Source organism: Onychostoma macrolepis, chromosome 18 (genome assembly GCF_012432095.1).
Source record: "Onychostoma macrolepis isolate SWU-2019 chromosome 18, ASM1243209v1, whole genome shotgun sequence".
Lineage (NCBI taxonomy): Eukaryota > Metazoa > Chordata > Actinopteri > Cypriniformes > Cyprinidae > Onychostoma > Onychostoma macrolepis.
In genome coordinates, this window is record NC_081172.1 from 18,723,253 (window position 1) to 18,743,848 (window position 20,596).

The 20,596-nt window shown below is 38.9% G+C and overlaps 2 long non-coding RNA genes and 1 pseudogene across 2 annotated transcripts; all 3 read right to left on the bottom strand.

Annotated features, from left to right (window-relative positions):
• Nucleotides 1–34: 34 nt before the first annotated feature.
• Nucleotides 35–16,904, bottom strand: LOC131524862 (extracellular calcium-sensing receptor-like; annotated as a pseudogene).
• On the bottom strand, nucleotides 9,608–11,459 carry LOC131524775 (uncharacterized). The gene is made up of 5 exons (XR_009267072.1): nucleotides 11,400–11,459; nucleotides 11,231–11,299; nucleotides 10,871–10,955; nucleotides 10,541–10,603; nucleotides 9,608–9,922 (listed from the first exon to the last, which is right to left on the bottom strand). It is a non-coding gene; the product is annotated as an uncharacterized LOC131524775 (long non-coding RNA).
• Nucleotides 13,302–14,718, bottom strand: LOC131524776 (uncharacterized). The gene is made up of 3 exons (XR_009267073.1): nucleotides 14,465–14,718; nucleotides 13,423–13,463; nucleotides 13,302–13,327 (listed from the first exon to the last, which is right to left on the bottom strand). It is a non-coding gene; the product is annotated as an uncharacterized LOC131524776 (long non-coding RNA).
• Nucleotides 16,905–20,596: the final 3,692 nt, after the last annotated feature.

Below are 20,596 nucleotides of genomic sequence, written 5' to 3' on the forward strand. Positions count from 1 at the left end.
CAATGAGCTTGCTGCTCAACATTCAAATACTTGGCTAGTGTTTGCCGTAGCAGTAGCAGTGCACTTCAGAAACATCTGAAATCAACATCTAAGATAAGTGAATGCTCTTTTAATCCACATTGCTGTGTGTATTGTATGATCTGCCTAATTGAATTAAAAACTTAGCAACCATAAACAAGGCTAAAATAAGTGTCATGTTAGCAGTTTGCATCGTATGCAGAAGTGAAATATTAAGCATATTAGCAGCAGCATTTACATCTGTGTTTATACAGCTGGACCAAAATGCAGTCTAGAGCATGTAATCACTGATAGTAACAGACATGAAAACAGATTAAATGAAATAAGCTTTCTTGTGTATGCATTTCAACCGGGGTTTGCTATATTCAGCAGCGTAATTTCAATGTCACTTTTGTTTAAATCTACGGTTGATGTTTTTTTTTTTTTTAGCTGTGCTGAGTGTCCGGTCGATTTCAGCTGCATGCAGCGTAATAAGCACATGCTTTTTACGATCCCACTGCTATATACAATTGACCTATCGGTAAGCCCCTCCCCTCGAACGCAGACTAGCCAATGGCAGTCGAGTATCAGTTGCACGGGGCGCGGAACTCGGACATCTTTAGGTTTCAGCGCCATAGAGAAACATTGAAAGATCCGAAGCTTGCATCGGTTTTATGTGGTTTATGCTTCAAAAATGGAAAAATGATGTGCCTGGGGTACTTGTAACACTGATTCCAGGTATCCTGAGAGGATGGGCAATATAATTTTTTTTTATTACATTTCCTGAATCAAAACAAAACAGAGCAAAATATCCCTAAGTATTCAACCCCAATACAAAAACGTTCATTTTCTGGTTGTCATACACTCATTAAGTTACAATTTTCATCTGCTCAAGCAGAACGTTAATGTTATCTAGTGCTTTAGCAAGGTATCTCTGGCTAAAGCTAGCTAACGTTAAAGTTAGTGAGTCCATGCTAATGTACAAACCTAAATAGCTGACTGTTCTCGCGTCTTGTACAGTGTAGGTCAAAAACACATAAACGAAGGTCTACATTTCAGTGCCTCTCCATATTAAATTGGTTACATTTACATTTACATTTAGTCATTTAGCAGACGCTTTTATCCAAAGCGACTTACAATTGGGGAATACATCGAGCGATTAATCTTGAAAAGGCAATCAGACATACAAAGTGCTTGCAACACCAAGTCTCAGACATTGTTCAAATAAATACAAACTACCAAAGGAAGGAATAAGTAAAGATAATTTTTTTTTTTTTTTTTTTAAGTTTAGGATGAAGTCAAGTGCTGTCGAAAGAGATGAGTTTTCAGTTGTTGCTTGAAGATTGACAGGGATCCAGCATTCCGGATAGAGGTGGGAAGATCGTTCCACCAGCCAGGAATGGTGAATGAGAATGATCTAGAGAGTGATTTTGCGCCTCTGTGATGGTATCACGAGGCGCCGCTCACTAGCAGATCTCAGATTTCTGGAGGGATGTAGTTTGTTAATAGAGAGTGCAAGTAAACGGGTGCTGAGCCAGTGGTTGTTCTATATGCAAGCATCAGTGTCTTGAACTTGATGCGAGCCGTGATTGGTAGCCAGTGCAGGGAGATAAAGAGAGGTGTAACATGGGCTCTTTTGGGCTCGTTGAAGACCAGTCGTGCCGCTGCATTCTGAATCATTTGTAGAGGTTTGACTGTATTAGACGGAAGTCCAGCCAGAAGAGCATTGCAATAGTCCAGCCTAGAAATGACAAGGGCCTGGACAAGAAGTTGTGCAGCATGCTCTGTCAGAAAGGGCCTGATCTTTCTGATGTTATATAGTGCAAACCTGCAAGATCGAGCAGTTTTGTAATGTGGTCTTTGAAGGTCAGCTGATCATCAAAGATTACACCAAGATTTCTGACCGAAGTTGATGGGGTTATTGTTGATGAACCTAACTGGATCGTGAAGTCATGCTGTAGAGTCGGAGTGGCAGGGAGGACAAGAAGCTCAGTCTTTGCCAGGTTGAGCTGCAGGTGATGTTCTTTCATCCATGCCGAGATGTCCGCCAGGCAACCTGAGATCCTTGCAGTTACCGTTGGATCATCTGGTTGAAAAGAGAGGTAGAGCTGTGTGTCATCAGCGTAGCAATGGTATGAGAATCCATGTGCCTGTATGATGGGACCCAGTGATGTAGTGTATGTGGAGAAGAGGAGGGGTCCAAGAACTGATCCCTGAGGAACCCCAGTGACCAGTGTATGTGCTTTGGATACCTCACCTCCCCAGGCCACCCTGAAAGACCTACCAGTGAGATAGGATTCAAACCAGCGAAGTGGAATGCCAGAGATGCCCAGTGATGAGAGGGTGGACAGGAGTATCTGATGATTGACAGTGTCAAAAGCGGCAGATAGGTCCAGCAGAATGAGGACTGATGATTTGGAATGGGCTTTTGCAATTCGCATGGTTAAATGTACATTAATTTAATCATACCCTGCGATACATGAACAGTGTTGATCCTGCATGTTGTCATCCGAGATTGTGATGACTGACCGTAATATGAGACTTATCCTGCTTGCATTGTGATCTATAAACCCTCCTTTGAGTTACCCACCGTATTTATTTTAAAATATTTTTATTTTTAAATCCCTCCATGGAATATTTAATTCCCATTCAGTGGCCTTCTGTGTCCAAAATTGTGCAAAAACATTGTGGGACAAGGTTTTCACACTGCAGCTGTCATTGTAAGACAGTGAGCAACTCTGTTTGTTTGTCTGAGGGAGCAACAGTAACTAAGGGGGGCGGGGCTTACCGATAGGTCAATAGAGTGGGGGAACTATGACGTCACTTTGTAGGCAGATCGGCTGTTAGCATGAAACTGGTTCCCTCGACAAAAAGCCAATGGGATTTTTCCATAGGCTTTTGGAAAATCGCAAAAAATAAGCTCTGTGTTCAATCATAGTTCATGAAACTTACACGTTTTGTCCATCAAGATAATCTTCACAAAATAATATAACTTTGATGAATTTTGAAGCCGAAATAAAAGCGCCAGAACTGAAAAGCTAAACTTAGGCTATAAATGAACTACAGCACCACGGTCGCTTGCCTTCAGCGTCACCACCAGCGCGCTCCCGACAACTATTTCAAACTTATTTTTAGCATGTTCAGTGAAGGATTTACTCTGTATATGAATTTTAATCCACGCTACATGAACCATTTCATATAAACTGGAATAAATGCAAAACTAAAACTGAAATGAGACATTAGTAATAAATAGTATAGTGAATAAATTAAATAAAGGACTAAAAGACATTTAAAGCACGTATTTCTGTACATTTCGAAATAAGGTGCATTAAAAGTGAATAAAGACTTGATTAATATGAATATTTTAATTTAAAACGTATCCCCGCGTATTTAATCTTTTAAATAACAGCAGAGTGAGCGAGTTTTTGGATATGGTAAGATTAAACTAATTTTAGTGAACAAAGTACCACATTTCAGCTATTATTTTGTTAGGGTGGATACACAAAATGTTATTTTATCCTTGCTTCTATGAAATCCTATATCTATATGCTTTCTAACAGCTTCATGCTGCCTTAAACATTTCATTTTAATGTGGCTTTAAGCACTATGCATCATTAAAGTTTAACTTTCACCAAGTAAAGCCGGTAAATGTGGTGTTTACATGTAATAATCGTAATATGAGTTTACCTTATGGTACGAAATCAGAGTCTGTATCAGTAGGAAAGCGATAAAAGGAGCTTCTTCCAGCCGAAGACATGTGTCGCATTTCGGGGCAAAGCAAAAAAAAAACATTGTCGAACAACAATATAAAATGCGGGAAACTATTCATTGGTTATTCTAAAATAAATTGTATTACAAATTATACTACAATTGCAAAATACTAAATTGATAAACTGTCCGGCGTGATGACGTTTAATGTCTCCGACAGCGTCTGTAGTCCCATTTAGCAACCGTCTTTTTTAAGAAACATAACAGTTTTAAAAAATCACTAGTGGGGTGTAACTGGTGTGTTTTATGTCGTAGAATAAAACGTGAAAGTATCTTGAGTATCGCGTTCTGATTTGTCAGATCGCCTGTCAATCAAGCTCTTTGCGAACCGTCAATTAGAGAACGTTGTTATATTAATGACAGTTATCAAATGGCTAATTATGATATTTGCTCGGGTGAGTGCACTGTTAGACATTTCAAAGGGTTTGTACAGTAACTTCGTTACTGTAATAAAGATTTACAGTAGCAAACTGCACTGTTTTACAGCAAATTACTGTAAAAAATCAGTAAGCATATTCAATTCATCAGTATACTACTGTAATTCATTCATTTTAATATAGATTTAATTAGACTTGATTATTCTTTATATATAATTCATTTTATTATTACTCTACATAGGTACTACTGGCACTCAATTAAAACAGACACAATAATTACAACATATCAAATTCTTTATTGAAAACACTGCATGTATAACGCTTAAAAATATAGTTTTCCAATGCTGGAACAGTGCATCTTCACCATTTCTCCTGTCTTAGGATGTTTTGCAGTGTATTATGTTGTGTCCTCTGGATTTATCCTCACAAAGAATCTTTAGGCAATAGAAACATAATGGGGAAAAAAAGACAAACGTGCTCCAAAACGTGGCCACCACCTTTGCTCACCATCCACTTTGTTAGTGACAGAAATGTCAAACTCCATATAGAATACACAAACCTCTCAAAACCACAGTTGTTCTCTTACCATTATCAGTCTCAGGGTGGCTGGTGCTGCTCCATGTCTTTCTTGATGCTTCATTGCAGTTGCCTTTAAAACACAAATAAAAAAATGCAGTAAACCTTAAATTCCATTAAAAACTATAACAAACTAATTCTAAAACTAGAAAAGGCAGCTAGCCATAAAACTTGTTTAACTAACATACAATTTTATTTTCTCAATAGGCAACTGGCCAACATTAACTACTAACACCTGAACAAAATATCACATTAGTTAACCTAATGTTAATATAAGATAAGCGTTGCTCGTTAAAAATAATTTTAATTCGGTAACTTAATTCAAAAAGCTGACAAACGTCGTTTGAAACGACAGCGCAGTTTACCATATACAGGTGCTGGTCATATAATTAGAATATCATCAAAAAGTTGATTTATTTCACTAATTCCATTCAAAAAGTGAAACTTGTATATTATATTCATTCATTACACACAGACTGATATATTTCAAATGTTTATTTCTTTTAATTTTGATGATTAGAGCTTATAGCTCATGAAAGTCAAAATTCAGTATCTCAAAATATTAGAATATTTACATTTGAGTTTGAATAAATGACCATCCCTACAGTATAAATTCTGGGTATCTCTTGTTCTTTGAAACCACAATAATGGGGAAGACTGCTGACTTGGCAATGATCCAGAAGACGAACATTGACACCCTCCACAAAGAGGGTAAGTCACAGAAGGTCATTACTGAAAGGTGTGGCTGTTTACAGAGTGCTGTATCAAAGCATATTAAATGCAAAGTTGACTGGAAGGAAGAATTTGGGTAGGAAAAGGTGCACAAGCAACAGGGATGACCGCAAGCTTGAGAATACAGTCAAGCAAAGCCGATTCAAACACTTGTGAGAGCTTCACAAGGAGAGAACTGAAGCTGGAGTCATTGCATCAAGAGTCACCACGCTCAGACGTCTTCAGGAAAAGGCCTACCAAGCCACTTCTGAACCAGAGACAACGCCAGAAGCATCTTAACTGGGCTGTGGAGAAAAAGAACTGCACTGTTGCTCAGTGGTCCAAAGTCCTCTTTTCAGATGAAAGTAAATTTTACATTTCATTTGGAAATCAAGGTCCCAGAGTCTGGAGGAAGAGTGGAGAGGCACAGAATCCATGTTGCTTGAAGTCCAGTGTGAAGTTTCCACAGTCAGTGATGATTTGGGCTGCCATGTCATCTGCTGGTGTTGGTCCACTGTGTTTTCTGATGTCCACAGTCAACGCAGCCATCTACCAGGAAATTTTAGAGCACTTCATGCTTCCTTCTGTTGGCAAGCTTTATGGAGATGCTGATTTCATTTTCCAGCAGGACTTGGCACCTGTCCACGCTGCCAAAGGTACCAAAAGCTGGTTCAATGACCATAGTGTTACTGTGCTTGATTGGCCAGCAAACTCGCCTGACCTGAACCCCATAGAGAAACTATGGGGTATTGTCAAGAGGAAGATGAGAGACACCAGACCCAACAATGCAGAAGAGCTGAAGGCCACTATCAGAGCAACCTGGGCTCTCATAACACCTGAGCAGTGCCACAGACTGATCGACTCCATGTCACGCCGCATTGCTGCAGTAATTCAGGCAAAAGGAACCCCAACTAAGTATTGTACATGCTGTACATGCTCATACTTTTAATTTTCATACTTTTCAGTTGGCCAAGATTTCTAAAAATCCTTTCTTTGTATTGGTCTTAAGTAATATTCTAATATTTTGAGATACTGATTTTTGACTTTCATGATCTGTACGCTCTAACCATCAAAATTAAAAGAAATAAACATTTGAAATATATCAGTCTGTGTGTAATGAATGAATATAATATACAAGTTTCACTTTTTGAATGGAATTAGTGAAATAAATCAACTTTTTGATGATATTCTAATTATATGACCAGCACCTGTATATGTGACCCTGGACCACAAAACCAGTCTTAAGTCGCTGGGTTATATTTGTAGCAATAGCCAAAAATACATTGTATGGGTCAAAATTATCGATTTTTCTTTTATGCCAAAAATCATTAGGATATTAAATAATGATCATGTTCCATGAAGATATCTTGTAAATTTCTTACCATAAATATATCAAAAACTTCATTTTTGATTAGTTATATGCAATGCTAAGAACTTCATTTGGACAAGTTTAAAGGTGATTTTCTCAATATTTAGATTGTTTTGCACCCTCAGATTCCAGATTTTCAAATAGTTGTATATCGGCCAAATGTTGTCAGATCCTAACAAACCATTCATCAATGGGAAGCTTATTTATTCATCTTTCAGATTATGTATACATCTCAATTTTGAAAAATTGACACTCAAGACTGGTTTTGTGGTCCAGGGTCACATATTGCAACATCATCCAGTGTGAGCACCATCCCTGTTGCTTAACCTTCATTTACTACACCAAATGCTTGGAGCCTTACTGTTCTGTCAGAGCTAGGATGCCAGTTCAACACATCATAGATAGCCAAAGCATCTCCATTCTTATCAAATGACACTTGATCCCCAAAGCCTGTGGTGAAGTTCACTTTCTTTAGGTAGTGGACAAGCTGTACGGGTTGTAGATGGAAAATGTGTTGCATATTTATCTGTAATTATAGAGTGCATATTTTGCTTTTCATAGTCAGCTCTTCTATATGCCTGGAGAGAATCTACACCAGGGTTCCTCAAATCTTTCCAGTTTAGCTCCAACCCTGATCAAACTCACCTACCTGTGATTTTCTAATGATCTTGAAGACTCTGATTAGCATGCTCAGGTGTGTTTGATTAGGGTTAGAGCTAAACTCTGCAGGAGTAGGCCAGATTTGAGGATGCCTGATCTACACCATTGGTCTCAAACTCAATTCCTGGAGGGCCACAGCTCTGCACAGTTTTGCTCCAACCCTAATCAAACAAAGCTGATCCAGCTAATCAAGGTCTTCAGGATTACTAGAAGCTTCCAAGCAGGTGTGATTTGGAGCTGGTTAGAGCAAAACTCTGCAGAGCTGTGGCCCTCCAGGAATTGAGTTTGAGACCACTGAACTACACAATGTGGGTCTTACCTGCCAGGGTTTTAGGCTGATTATGTCGGCACAGTTGTTCCCACTAAATGGTCCTCTCCCCTCACACTGCATCAGGTCATGAAGTGCATGTGCCAGGGCATAAACTGCCTTGTAGACATTATAAGCTGCTCTCAACCCTGAAACATCAGTGCATGGCGTGTCTGAGGCACTCAAATCCTCATGTTCTGTACACACTTTTTTAATTTGTTCTCCATCTATATCTGTTTCAAAACTGCACACAAACATGTTCTCCCAGAAGATTCTCAACATATTGTTTTTTTGGATCATTGCTAGGACGGAGATATAACAGAAAGTCCCTGTATCTCCCCATGCCAGATGACGATGCCCAATGTGCCCCTCAAGAAGGGTAGTAAATGTGGAGTTTGAAATCAGGGTGCAGTGGCCCAAGCTTCCCTGGCAATCCACTGTCTGCCTGTCAATTTTTGCAAAACCACCTCATCCATCAAAGGCAGCAGATAGGATGAAGTAGAAAAAACAACCACCACTCTAGCTATAGAGGACTGAATCATTCCCATTATATGTTGAATATTTATGGGGTTGTTATCATTGGGAAGGATTTCAGAATTGCATTTCCTGCTTGAAGGACAAAGAAGCATAGATGCCGTAATCATCATCACTGTAGAGGAAACCAACCAATGTCCATCCAAAATGCTATAACCATATTCTGCACCTGGAAGGCATCACTGGGGATAGTTCTGAAGAAAGAGGGATACTTTGTTTTGTCACTCAAACAGGAGCAGGTGGCGTAGTGACTTATCTAATCATTAAAAAAAGAGAGAAGAAAAGGCATGGGACAGAGTAATGGGGACATGCAGATGCAAAAGAAAGTGTAAGAAAAAAAAAAAAAAACAGATTCAGAACATATGGTAAAATGAACAACAAAAAAAAGTGTAACTGAAAAGTGTATTTTTTATTTGAATTTAAATTTTTTAAATTTTATTTTTTTTCATCCTGTCTTACTATAGGTACACGAACCCCAGAACACTGGAAATTGCTATGGATGAAGTTGAATTTGAATCCCCAACAATTCCAATGACTGGAGGAGGGCCAGTGCAGTTGAGGTTGGAGATGGACTCCTCTGTTCCACTAGCCAGGGGTATGGCAGCCCGGAATGCCATTCCTAGCATCACACAGTTGTCATAAAGATGGTAACCAAGAGTGATGTTAGGCAGCAAGTTTGGATTCTTATTGATCTCATTTATAGCCCAACCTGGTCTCACAGAACTACGTGTAATGACCACGGACCCTTAACTCCGAATCTGTGGTGGCATCACGGAATCGCAGAAAATTCTGTGACGGGCTCACAGAAGTGATACCAATGTAAGTCAGTGACAGGCATCAGCCATGGTCCACGCACGGATCCACAGGTTCAACACCAGCACTGCCTCAATTGACGTGCACCACGTACTGTAAAAAGAGTGACTCCGATGCAGTTATATTTGTATATAAATTTATACTTTCACTGGAGTACCTAACCCACCCCTACCCTAAACCTACCCACTTCTGAACAATATAAAACACACATCTGAGGTCCTGTATGACCATACCCGTATGACCATAGCTGGCCCTGTTCTGGTCCTATACGCTGGACCAGATGGGTTCCACATGTCAGCCTCAACAAAACCATAACCAAGCCACTTGATACACACCCCTCCCAGATGAATAGTCACAACAACGACAATATTCTGAACAAATATTTAATCATGTTTAATCAGCAAACCAAGTTGAATGAATCTCACACCTAACATACAGCATTGTCAGTTCACACTTTCACAAAAACTATAAAAACATGCTTATTTGTTTTGCTTGGTCAGTGTGTTCACCCTGCTGGAGTATGGCAGTGTGAATTGGCTTTTAGGTGCTTTGGAATACAAAACAAAAAAAACAGTAAAATAAATATATATTTGTTTAATGTTCACGCAATTAACACAAAATTCTTAAATAAAGTAGTTTCTCTATTTTTGCAGTATTCAAGTGTTCATGTCCCTGAATAATATCTGCATGAACCTAAGTCTGAAGAGTACACATATCTAGTAGACAGCAATCCTTGTGAGTGAGAAGTCTGGTGTGGAGCCTGGATCTGGAACCGACTTCTGTCCAGGTTATCCGTCTTCACGAACTGCCCTGAAATACAATTCAAACAAACAATGTAGTGTGAGGCTCTTACGTTCACAATGCTCATTTTGGCTTCGGTGGTGAAGTGTGCAGAAAATTCTGCTGGACTGAAATTTAGTCTTTGGTGAACAGTCTTCGAGAGTGCAAATAATATTTTAAGTTTTAAGTATCTTTCAGGCTTGTGTGAGGTTTCCACGAGCAATAAAGTCTGCTTGAACAAAAATTTCACTACATTTAAAGTTTAGAAAATAATATACAGACTGTTACAGTTTGAAGTGAGGTGTGTTCACAGTACTGGTTCTGTCTTACCGTTATTCATTTTAATTTCAAAGAACTTTTTTATTATCATCTGTGTCTTTTTTGAATTATGATTGACCCCTCTGTAGGTTGTTGCGTCCTGTATGAAGTGTCCTCAGAGCACAGTTAAACAAGATGGCCTTGTAGGACATACAGGAACCCAGACAGCAACATAGTGTCGGCCAGATCCGGCCCACATCTGGCCCGTGTGAAATCCATGCGGGCCAGATGTGGGCCGGATCTGGGCCGACCCTGCTTGCTGTCTGGGAAATATTTGATATATTTTTTTAAATATTCGACAAACTTTTGAATGTTTGAGGTTTTACTTACTAGTCAGATGGTTTATGGCGCTTTGGAGATGTTCTTCCACAGGAGATCCGCTCCGCTCCAGCTCTGCAGCACAGCCATCAGCATGGAAGAATAGGAACAATATGTCACATAGCCAACAAAATGTAGTATATAATGTCAGGATTATTAGAAATAAACAAACTACAGCAGAGGTGAAATGCAATAATAATAATAATAATAATATACAAAACATACAAAAAATCTTAAGATACCAGAATTCATATTTTTAGGTTTTACAGATGCATGATGATATGGTTGAAATATATTGTGAAAAATTCATATAAAGTTATTTAATAAGATTTATCAGATCACCTGTGTTTCCTGTATCTCTGTCAGCAGCTCTCATTACAAATTTTCTTGTAACTTCCCCTGCTTTAGGTATTTTTTTCTGACGCTCCTGAAATCACAGTACAATTTATCAATATTTATTTGCAATGAAAGTTCAAAATGTGTTTGAAATAGTTTCAGCCCATTAGTTCATGTAAGTGACGTCACCGATTGACCCCCACAGTGCAGACTTAAATTAATTAGCTTATAGTGACTTCCATTTATCTATTGATAAAGTATCAGCAAAACATTTACATAACTATCAAAGCTGCTCATCTACACATAAAAGGTGCTTAAAAGCTCAAACGTTCATTAATAAGAGCTCAAATGTATAAGTTACCTTACCTCTAATTGTTAGCCTCCATAGTTAACGGTTGTGATGCTAACGGTCTTTATGAAGACACTAAACCACTCCTGTAAAGTAAAGATTCAACAGAAACGTGTCAGTAACATGTAAGAAAGTGTCAGGAACAGTTGTATGTATTATTTGTGTAACTTTAGGGACTAAACTTACCTGAAAGCAGTGAAAACAGCAGAGAGACAGCCTCTTGCTTCTTGTCAGCTGAGTGAGTTGACGCCCTGTTACCATGGTAAGCTCCTCCGCTTCAGTTTAAATGCGATTTGAATGCTCAACACGCGCTCATTGGCCGTCCACACGAACGCGGTTATTTTCAAAACAGCAGCTTTTTCAATGCAGTTTGGCCATTCGTCCTCATGCAAACACTGCACCACGTCACTGAAACCGAACATTTTGAAAACTCCTGCCAGGGTGAAGATTTAGAAAAACTCCGGTTGCAATGTTATGGTGTAGACAGCAAAACCAGAGTTTTTGGCTTGTGACGTCGGAGTCTGCGCTGTTATCTCCGCCTAATTGAAACTTTGTCAGGCTTCCCAGATAGCAAAATTTGTCTGGCCCATCTCTGGGCCACAACCTTGCTTAGCTTCTGGCCCAGTTCTGGCTGGGTCCCCGGCCCGAAACTGGCACACACACTGAAAACCGACTCAAACTATTTCCTCTGGCCCAGATGCGGCCCACGCCCTGTAAAATGACTCTTATTTATTGACGTGGCCCAGATCTGGCCCGCATACTGTAGAGTGACTTCTATTATTTTATGTGGCCCAGGTCTGGCCCAGACACTTTAAGCCAGATCTGGCTGAGATTCGGCTTGGTCCCCGGGCCGAATGTGGCCCAGAAACTGCTAAATGTAATTCAGCAGTGAAACACAAATACAACCATTTAAAAACATTAAAAGGCTTTAATTATAAAATTACCAAATACTTTAATATAAATATATATGAACAAATGCACTACAGTATAAACATTCACACTTTTTAAACCACAAAGTAACAACTAAATTATATTTACTGTATATTTTATATATGAAGAAGAGTTCATTTGCAGAAACGGATAACCGTTTTAACAATTTTTAAAAATCATGTTTTTCATTGTGCATTCCAATTAATCTCAATCAAACTGCATTCAGGTTATTTTGATTAGGCAAAGAATAACTAATAAATACTAGCTAACTAACACAAAACAAAAACACGATAACAAAAAACATGATTTTTAAAAATATTTAAAACTGAGTTATCTGTTTTGCAAATAAACTCTTCATATATAAAACATTATGTGTCATAATTCAGTTCAGTTCTTATCAAATGGTGTCAGTGCAGTCAAGTCAGTAATATTGCTGAATATTAGGCGTCTTCAACCAAGCAAGACAAAAGGCAACAGTGACAAGGAACCCAAACAAGACCCGGCTCAGTCAGGAAACAGTCTCGTCTGGCCAAGCAGTGAATGTGGTGCGATTATTACAGGCTGCATCACAAGTCAGATTGTGGATTGATATCATTCAGAATATTTCATCCAACTTCTTCTGCATGAAGTAATATCACGCTAGCAGGTGAAGCTGGTAAAAAGGGTCTGTGCAGAGGGCTTGTCTGGTTCTCGTAGTCTTTGCTGAGGATCTGTGCTGGGGCCATCAGTGAGGTCTTCACCGGGATCTGTCATCTAGCTGACATGGTCTCCGCTGACAGTCAGGGATGTGTTGTGGTCGTTCCTGGGAGCAGGTTCACCATCTGGTCTGGATACGGCTGGATCAGCTGATTACTGTAACCTAGGGATAAGGGTGAGACAGTATATAAGCAACTAATATAAGCATTGATGCCATTATTCTTACAAATTAACAAGTACATTAGATATTATAGGAAGTGTTGCTGCTTACCCTACTTGGTGCAGCATAAAGATCCTTTAATAGATTTGAATTATAGAGATGTGATAGTGTGTCATGTGTATGGAAGGTTAAAGAGATGGGTCTTTTAAACTCACAGAGTGTGTCTGCCTCCTGAAGTCCTCACTTCTGATCAGCTGGAGCCACCTCTTCAGTCCCCTTGACCTCCATTTCAGCAGCATTGGCTTGAAAGTTTTTTCCAAATTGCAGCCTTGAAATATGTATAAATATATATTGTAAGGTAATTATTTAATCTTAAGCATTACAGTTTTTTACAATCATTAGAACCAGACCCAGAGTTCGCACCTTATAAGTTTGATGAATGTTCATGCAGCAGCTCAGAATTTCTGTAAAAAAAAAAAAAATAATAATAATAATAATAATGTCAGATTACATAAAAATTTAATCTGAACACTATATATAAATTTGTTTGCTCCTAATAATCCCCACCACAGTAAACTAAGTATGATTTTAATCACATCACACGGCATATCAATGCTTCAAAAGTTTTCATTCACTCTACAAACTGAACCTGCTCAAGTGCAGCAGACAGATTAGGCCTCTATTGAAGAACAAAAGATGATGCACTTACATTTTATGGCTTTCTCTTACGTGTCTATAGTGTTTTTCTCTGTCAGAGCTTCCCACACGGCAGTGTTACCACAAAATAAATATTATTATTAAATTCAGATTGCACATACTGGATTGTCTTAGCAGGTGTAATGCTACAACAGCGTGCTCAGTTTGATTCACAAACAAATGACTCATTTGAATGGTTAAGTGAATCGAATCAGAGAGTCACTCGTATGATGTTTATGGCGCCACCAGCGCAGTCCGACTCCTATGATTCAATAGCAATCACTCGTTGAAAAAGACGAATCGAATGAATTCTAGCAAACAAAATATAATTTAACTCATTAAAATTTAATTACCTAACATAATCGTGCACTGGATACAGCTCATCGGTTTTTCATATTAAAAAATTACATATTGTTTTCCTGAAGACGGCGCCTGACAGTTAGGCCTAACGTAGTTACTTATAGTAGTTACTATTAAATTTTTATGTAATCTGACATTATTATTATTATTTATTTTTTTTTTTTACAGAAATTCTGAGCTGCTGTGTGTTACAATACATGATGAAATTTCAGGACATTTTATTTGACTTTTATGTACTATTAAATTTAGTAGTTAGGCCTAACGTTACTCATCAACACTCAATATATCCGGACCGAACGGTTTTTCTGACGCTATTATCATCGCAAACCTAACAGAAACCATCTAAAACCTATACTCTTCGTGGCATTTAAACATCAAACAACACTAGATTGATCATTAAATAACTTACCAGTTTGCAGCTGAAGATAATTCCTCTTGAGAACTGTGCCCGCCGAAATCTCCTCAGGATTAACCGCCAAATCTCTCTCTCAGCGGCTGATCTTCATTCTAGCAGCTGCCGCCGGAGACAAAACCAACTCGGGCCGAAGGTAGAGACACACAACTACACGAGTGCGGACTTGCCGCACGTACAACAGCTTTCAGCCGAGATCGGCCCAGAGAGAAAAAGCAGTCTGTCAGCCAGAAGTGTTTTGTAGAGTCGGCGCGGCTCTGGCCCATTATCTTCTCACCGACGTCGTGACTGAGCCGACAGTGCTGCATTTCAGCCAGAATCGGCCCGAGTGTGCTTGCTATGTGGGTTCTGATTGGCCAACATGGCCTAAAACACATCAACGTTACGCATTTACATAAATAGTACAAAAGTCAAATACAATGTCCTGAAATTTCATCATGTATTGTTTAGTAGGCCTACATCAAACTGTAAATTGAATGAGAATATGAAAGCAGTGAATGCAAAACATTGTTTGAAGTCAGTTGTATATAAATAAAACAACAGGATATACTATTCTATAATATAACATAATATAATATCATATGAGGCATGAATATAATTTCACATGTAAACACAATTAAACACACAATATGAGCTTTATGTTATGCATTTTAAAAAAATATATTTTCAAAATGTATTTCAATATATTTAACAGTGTTTCACATATATGTGAATATATTACCTTTCTGTATGGGAAAACATTGGGATTTTAGTCAAAAATATTTGAAATGGATTTTAAATGTGGGTCAAGATCGTTAATATGTGGCCCACATATCTATATTTGACATCTGGGCCAAATACTACATTTGACATCTGGCCCATGTCTTGTGTGCCGTCTTAAACCCGGTACCATCTCTGCCAAACCCGGGCCATGTTTGGCCCACATGCTGTATGCCAGTGCCGGATGAATGCCAGCTGTGCCAGATGCATGCCAAATCTGGGCCAAATTTGTTTGCTGACTGGGCAGGTAAATATAAGTGCAGTCACAGGTATTTATTGCAAAATGACCATAAACAAGCAGCATAAATGCATTACAAACAAATAGTGTTGCATTCCAAGTCTTCTGAAGCCATACGAAGTCTTTATGCGAAGAAGAGAGTAAAATACAAGGTTTTAATCACTGAAAATGATCCCGCTCCGTTAACACACTCACATCTCATTCAAAAAGATACTCCCATCCCGTAGCATGACGCAAACGGTCACGAGACATACAAGAACCAATAGCCTGTCACAACAGTATGACGCAATCGATCACGAGACACGCAAGAGCCAATGGCATTTCACAACCAAAGCTGACGTAAGGCTTCTTCTGGTGGCATTTTTTTAATTTACGCACAGAGACTGCAGCACATGGGAAGAGCTTTACGGCAGACGGAGACGGCGATCGCATCTATTCCTGTCACAAATCAATCGTTTTGCCTCGGAAGACTTGGAACATTAATACTTTTTGAATAAATTATGACTTAGTTGTGTCTGTCTGTTGTATCTTCTGTTTTATTGACAAATGGTAGGTTTAGGGGCAGGGGTTGGGTTACGTGCTCATAAATGTGTAATGTAATATAAATAAAACTGTTGTGGCTGTTTACATTGAAAATTGAAAAATCACACCACAACATATATGCAATAATGTCAATGTTGTTACCCAATATATAATTTACAACCTGGTCTCACAGAATTCCGTGTAATGGATCCGTGCGGGGAGCACGGCTGATGCCTGTCACTGACTTACATTGGTATCACTTCTGTGAGCCCATCACAGAATTTCCGGCGATTCCGTGATGCCACCACAGATTCGGAGTTAAGGGTCCGTGGTCATTACTCGGAATTCTGTGAGACCAGGTTGCAAAAGCCATAGTCTGTGCATGCTGGAAGCTTTCCATGTTAAATCTAAGGAACGGCAAGATGTTCCTATTAAGTTTTTATTAAGTGATACAAGAGCAATAATAACTAAAAGACTGAAGGCATTATTGCATTGCAAATAGTTTTTACAGCTGTCAACACATTGTTTGAATAAATTAACAGATATAAAAAGAACTTTAAGCATTAATAAAACAAAAAAAACAAACAAACAAACAAAAAAAATCTCTCTATGTTCTTTTCTAGTTATGCTGTTATTTTCATCCCACTTACTTTTCACAGTATGGTGTATCTGGCTCAGTTCTGAAGCTCAGCGCTGGGAACACTGTGAATAAGTAAACTTCAAACAGGCCTCCAAGTATAAAATCTCCATCCTTGTTCAGTCTGAAGAGTCCCTGGAGTTGACAAGTACCTGGTCTGAGGATAGAAGCTGCAGAGAAATAGTTAAGGGACAGATAAATGCAGATGTTTAGAGTCATACACATCTCTATGTTTCTGACTCACTCACCCACTTCACTCACTAATTTATGATGAAGGTTGTGGGGGTGTTGCTTTCAAAGGATAGGTGGTGCCAAATGGGCATCCCTTGAAATGGGAATGTCACCTTCCCATCCCTTTATCATTTATGTTGCTAATTTATGTTACAGTGATAGTACACCCAAAAATTAAAATTTGCTGTTAATTTACTCACCCTCAGGCCATTCAAGATGTAGATGACTTTTTTTTTCTTCAGCAGAACAGTAGAGATGATCTTTAGCTTGACTTCTGATGATATATTTAGGCCATACGAAAAGGTCTGTGCAAATGGAACATTACTTGTATTATTATTCACTTCATAAGACCTTAATATATTGCCAGCAGCCATGGATATATTTTTTTTCCCCTCCCCACTAAAAATCTTATTTACTGTTCTACTGAAAAAAAAAAAAAAAGAAAAGTCACCTACATATTGGATGGCCAGAGAGTGAGTACAGGTGCATCTCAATAAATTAGAATGTCGTGGAAAATTTTATTTATTTCAGTAATTCAACTCAAATTGTGAAACTTGTGTATTAAATAAATTCAATGCACACAGACTGAAGTAGTTTAACTCTTGGTTCTTTTAATTGTGATGATTTTGGCTCACATTTAACAAAAACCAACCATCTCAACAAATTAGAATGCTTCATAAGACCAAAAAAAAAAAAAAAACATTTTTAGTGAATTGTTGGCCTTCTGGAAAGTATGCTAATTTACTGTATATGTACTCAATACTTGGTAGATTCTCTATGGGGTTCAGGTCTGGTGAGTTTGCTGGCCAGTCAAGCACACTAACACCATGGTCATTTAACCAACTTTTGATGCTTTTGGCAGTGTGGGCAGGTGCCAAATCCTGCTGGAAAATGAAATCAGCATCTTTAAAAAACTGGTCAGCAGAAGGAAGCATGAAGTGCTCCAAAATTTCTTGGTAAACGGGTGCAGTGACTTTGGTTTTCAAAAAACACAATGGACCAACACCAGCAGATGACTTTGCACCCCAAATCATCACAGACTGTGGAAACTTAACACTGGACTTCAAGCAACTTGGGCTATGAGCTTCTCCACCCTTCCTCCAGACTCTAGGACCTTGGTTTCCAAATGAAATACAAAACTTGCTCTCATCTGAAAAGAGGACTTTGGACCACTGGGCAACAGTCCAGTTCTTCTTCTCCTTAGCCCAGGTAAGACGCCTCTGACGTTGTCTGTGGTTCAGGAGTGGCTTAACAAGAGGAATACGACAACTGTAGCCAAATTCTTTGACACGTCTGTGTGTGGTGGCTCTTGATGCCTTGACCCCAGCCTCAGTCCATTCCTTGTGAAGTTCACCCAAATTCTTGAATCGATTTTGCTTGACAATCCTCATAAGGCTGCGGTTATCTCGGTTGGTTGTGCATCTTTTTCTTCCAGACTTTTCCCTTCCACTCAACTTTCTGTTAACATGCTTGGATACAGCACTCTGTGAACAGCCAGCTTCTTTGGCAATGAATGTTTGTGGCTTACCCACCTTGTGAAGGGTGTCAATGATTGTCTTATGGACAACTGTCAGATCAGCAGTCTTCCCCATGATTGTGTAACCTAGTGAACCAAACTGAGAGACCATTTTTAAGGCTCAGGAAACCTTTGCAGGTGTTTTGAGTTGATTAGCTGATTGGCATGTCACCATATTCTAGTTTGTTGAGATTGTGAATTGGTGAGTTTTTGTTAAATGTGAGTCAAAATCATCACAATTAAAAGAACCAAAGACTTAAACTACTTCAGTCTGTGTGCATTGAATTTATTTAATACACAAGTTTCACAATTTGAGTTGAATTACTGAAATAAATGAACTTTCCCACAACGTTCTAATTTATTGAGATGCACCTGTATATTAACAGGGAATTCTCATTTTTGGGGGAACTATCTCTTTTAGAAATTACCAATTATGGTCTTTACTTCGATGGTAGTTATAGTTAAGAAAAAAGTTCTGATGAAATAATAGACATTTTATTAACTTATTTTTATTTAGATGAACTGCAAAATAACTCAGATAATCACTGGTAACTCAAACAAACCAATCATTGATAACTACTTGTCCATGCATTTTTTGCCCCGCCCACACTCATGCTGAAGGTGAGCTACAACTGGCCTCTGGAAGCTATTTTGTGGAACTAATGGACATTTTTCAAGAGGACTTGTTTAACTGGTTTAGAGAGGTTGTTCCCAGTTCCCCTAAACCTCCATTGTCCCCTACGTCTCCTGAGTCTTCACTGGTTCTGTCCAGCTCTTCTGCGTCTCCTGGGTCTCCGCTGGTTCCGTCCAGCTCTCTTGCATCTCCTAAGCTCCCTGTGATTCCTAAGCTCTCACCCAGCCTCCCTCTCAAACCTCTAAAACTAGCCAGTTCCTCAGCCCTATCTCTGCTGGTGCCTGTCAGTTCCTCAGCTCACCCTCAGTCAGCACCATTTGGGCGCTCTGATCCGCCTCGGGACTTCCAGACTCCAGCTCCGCCTAGGCGTGAGCATCCCCTGTCTCTGCCTCCAGCCTCCGAGTTCTGGATTCCACCTCGGTCCTTCGATCCATTGGCGCTGCCTTGGCTTCTAGCTCCCTCGTCTCCACCATGGCCCGTCATTTCAATGGCTCCACCAGGCTCCCTCATCCCTCTGGCTCCACCTTGGTCAGTCATCTACCATCTGCCGCCTCTGGACTCCACTCCTCTGGTAGTGATAGGCAAAAATAAAAAAAATAAAAATCTCTTGATAGGCCACAACTTAATCAATATTGAATCAAATTGTGTCAATAAATGTTTTCTTTTTATTTATTTTTTAAATAAATGTATTGAAGCAAAATGTTTCTTGTCAGAATGCACCAAAATGCTTAATTTGGTTAAAATCATAAACATAGTCTCATGGGGGACAATGCCCCAGACACCCCTACAACAAATTACTTCGTAAACATGTCACCTTTTTCAGCACTTTTGAGTTTGCAGGTCTGTAGTATTATTTACTATGATTTACCATGTTTCTAGCGTGATTTACCATGATTTACCACATTGCTAGCAATTGTGTGAAGTGTCAGTACAAATGAAGTGATAAACCCTGTGAGACTGTTATGTCTGTAGCGTTAATGATCCTGGATGAAGCTGTGAACATATTCTCCAAATTGCACCCAAGAAGACTGGAACTGACCAGTGTACTAAATCCATAAGTGTCAAGACAAATACAGCAACAAGCAAAGAGGCATTGACAGAGAGTCAAGAAATGATGATGAGAAGAATTATTATTAATATTTCAGTAAAGTTCATTAAATCTATTCTGTTGTTAGTGTGGTCTTTAAATTTATGAACTGTGTATGGACTGACAAAGGTGTTACATGAGGAAGCAATTTGACAACAATGCAGTAAATATTTTAGGTGCATCAAAAAGCCTGCTCGTTAAGATACCAGCAGACAAGCTAATCCAGCACAAATTTGTGCATAAAAGGTCACCAAAATGAAGTATTTGAACCTCATAATTAAATACAAAAGAAGGAGAAAAACTGCAAAAAGGTCCACTTTTTGAAAAAAAAAAAGAACCCCCCCTTTCAATAAGCTGGCTACGGACCTGTATATATATATATACACACACACACACACACACAGTGTTGGGAGGTAACTAGTTACATGTAACTAAATTACATAATTTAATTACAAAATAAATGTAATTGTAATCTTACAGTTATTGAGAAAAAAATGTTTAATTA